Source organism: Loxodonta africana, chromosome 13, assembly GCF_030014295.1.
Source record: "Loxodonta africana isolate mLoxAfr1 chromosome 13, mLoxAfr1.hap2, whole genome shotgun sequence".
Taxonomy (NCBI): Eukaryota; Metazoa; Chordata; class Mammalia; order Proboscidea; family Elephantidae; genus Loxodonta; species Loxodonta africana.
Genome location: NC_087354.1, coordinates 2205445 through 2208866, shown reverse-complemented (window position 1 = coordinate 2208866; position 3422 = coordinate 2205445). Strand labels below are relative to the sequence as shown.

The 3422-nt window shown below is 39.2% G+C and overlaps 1 non-coding gene across 1 annotated transcript; it reads right to left on the bottom strand.

Annotated features, from left to right (window-relative positions):
- Nucleotides 1-3077: 3077 nt before the first annotated feature.
- On the bottom strand, nt 3078-3159 carry LOC111747872 (small nucleolar RNA SNORD115). The gene has a single exon (XR_002783828.1). It is a non-coding gene; the product is annotated as a small nucleolar RNA SNORD115 (small nucleolar RNA).
- Nucleotides 3160-3422: the final 263 nt, after the last annotated feature.

Sequence of the window (3422 nt, the reverse complement as noted above, 5' to 3'; positions counted from 1 at the left end):
CTGGACAACTGAATTGCATTACGCTTTTTTTTTTTTTTTAGCTCATCAAGGAGTGGTCTGTTCTATCTCCAAAACCTCTCGCTGGTCGTGGATAAATATCTCAGGAGAAGTAGAACAAGACATCTCTAAAATATGACAAAAGGTCTCTTAGTTGCATAGCATTCCCTCCATAACAGTTCCTTCCTTCCTTAACATTATTAGCTGAAGGATATGGGATATACTCCTTTCTATTAACGTGTCTTTTTCTTGTAACCCCTGCAATTGCTATTATACCCACCAAAACCCACTGCCATCAAGTCTATTCCGAATCATAGTGACCATATAGTACAATGTAGAACTGTCCCATAGGGTTTCCAAGGCTGTAAATCTTTATGGAAGCAGGCTGCCACATTTTTCTCCTGTGCAGGAGCTGAGGGTTCAAACTGCTGACCTTTCGTTTAGCAGCCAGGTGCTTTAACCACTGTGCAACCAGGGCTCCTAATTATTATTATTGCAGGACTTGTTAAATGTATAATGCATTGTGCTATTCATTGCCACAGCCTACCTTCAAGGCACATGGCCATGCAACGAATTATGTATTTAGAAAAAAATATTTTTCTAAGGAAGATGAAGTTTAGTTCTGAAGTCAAATCCTATTTAGAATTCCAGTCATTCCTTTTAATGTGACCCTGTTTCCTGAACTCTCCCTGATCAAAACCTATCCACCCTGAAGATAAAACTCAAAGTTATAGCAAGGTGAAGTCAGCTGGCACCCAGCTACTAAAAGTTCAAATCAAACCTTGTCTGGTTGCTAAGGAACAGCATCCAAAATCTTAAAAAAAAAAAAAAGCCAGAAGAGTAGCCCAGCTACAGTAAGAAGAAAAACTTCTACAACTAGATTTTGGAAAGAAACATGGTAAGATCCAGGTCCCTGCAGAGAAAGGACACTTGGAAACATCAACTTAAAGATTTACACAGAACAGCTATTCCTAGTGATTCCAAGTCCTTGCAGAAGATCTGTTGCCCCATAGGGTGGGTTGATTAAAAGAGGGAGACGTGAGGAATTTCCAATTTTAAGGTGCTGGTAGGTCAGATTGGGGGGTGGATTTCAGAACTAAAATTAGGCACTCCATTCTGAATTTAACTGAAATCTTATTTCTATACCCCTGATAAACATTCCCCTTCTGTTAAAGTTTAAGCTTTGAGAAACAAGCTCAGTGCTTGTTATGTTAAGAATGTTCCCACAGCTGGCCTTAGGAAAGGTCTCATTGACATGTTAAAATAAGTTAGAGTTAGCTGTAAGTAAACTTGTTGTTTTAATTATCTTCAAAGAATTTTCCCTAAGAAAATTCTTTGAAGATAATTTATCTTCTTTTTCCCTCAGCTAAATAAACAGAGTTTACATTTCGAAAGACTTAGATTTGAAGTTTATCTAATCTTTACACTTTCCTAACAAATGTTTGGTTATGTATCCAAAGGTTCCAATTAAGTTGACCCACCTTCAAATATATCACTAAACTTTCATGTCGAAACTGTTTATACATTTTATTTTAGAAATATTGCCTTAGTTAAATTGTATCACGAATGAGAGATTTGTGTTAGACTAGAAACTGATGTGAAGAAGATTTGCAGTTAATTTCCTCTCTTGTAAATCTCCCTCCTCCCAATTGCTTTGATGTGAAACTGTTGTTTGTATTCACTTGTTAAATATAGCTTTGTACTGTCTGCAAGACCATGCATACCGTTAGAGTTTATCTGAACACATGCCCTGTCACAGATTTTATTCCATGAATAAATTTTTAGATTTATAACATCAGTTGGAATATTGGTCCAGTGACTACACTAGGACAGATGACACTCCCGACTCCCAGGGTTACCCAATCCACATCTAGTCAAAATAATCACAGCAGGAAGAACCCCTCTCTTCCTGCATTTCAACCAGCAAAGTATGCCTCAGAATACACAGAACAGGACTCACATGACATCTCCACAGGATTTCAATGAACTTGCAGGAAAAATTATCTTTCCCTATGTTCAAGGCCTGCTCTGAAGCCCTGATGGTGCAGTGGTTAAGTGTTTAGTTACTAACCAAAAGGCCGGCAGTTCAAATCTACCAGCTGCTCCTTCGGAACACTATGGGGCAGTTCTACTCTGTCCTTTAGGGGCACTGTGAATTGATTTGATGGCAATGGGTTTGGTTTTTGGAAACCCTGCTGGCATAGTGGTTAAGAGCTACAGCTGCTAACCAGTATTTCGAATCCAGCAGGTGCTCCTTGGAAACTCTATGGGGCAGTTATACTCTGTTCTATAGTGTTGCTATGAGTCAGAATTGACTTAATGGCAACGTTTTTTTTTTGTTTTTTTTTTTTTGCATTCAGGGAAGTAGGAGGTCCTTCAGTCCTATGGAGCAGGTCAGCTGATCGGGATCTGAACTGCTGAAGCTGGTCCTATTCTAAGCCTTGCCCTTAACAGCTAGCATAATCCCTCACACTGGCATTCTACACAGGAAACCGTACATGTACCCGTTCTTTGGAGCTACAGTCAAGTATTAGAGTACTCAACAGTTCATCCAATTCCAGATTCATAGTAAAAATGTCTTGCAGAATCTCAGGTTCTGGCCTCAACCACCATAGGCCTTCAACTAATGAATTTTACCAAGTTGCAGGTACAGTTTCTAGCTATCCATACTTTGTAAATATTTCAGAAAACCAAATTTGTCTAGTTTTGTGTTTTTTCCGATTCAATATGACATATTAGGTTGGGTGCCAGGGTATCAAAAATTACTCAACTTGAAGTTGTTTCAAGTTCCAGTGAATCCTAAATAGTCACCCATAATGATCACCACCACACTTCTCATCTGATCCACAAAACTCAACTGCCTTTGGACTGCATCTTCACTTGTTCAAACGTCAGATGGGACCAATTATAAAGACATAGAATCATACACCATGAATCCATGGAATGATTAATGTCTTGGCTGCAGGCCTTTCTAAAACACACAAAAAGAGGAAAACAGCCAATGGGGGGAGGTGAAAAGAATCAAAATTGAGGTCCACTTTGAAATAGATAAATAAGGTTAGGCAAAAGGAGTTTCCCTTAGGTCTCAGTGTAATGCTATTGAGCATTGTTTTTATGTCATCATCTCTGTTCAAGATGAGTTTAAGTATCTTGGCACTCCCCAGGCATACATCCCTTAAGACCTCAAGATGCTTACCACAGATGTCTTCCTTCCAGCTCATTGTCACATGGATTGGAGTGTTCAAATATTCTCTGCAGGTTTCCTGGGTGGTTGGAATGACTCCAACTAAAGCAGGCTAACAGGGGTTATCCTCAGAAAACCTTTTTAAAGGACCCAGCAGTAAAACAGAGATCAAAGGAGAGAGATTCATTTCCTGATTTCTACAGCTCTGGCCTCCCACTTGTCTGTCAGTTTGTCATACTGT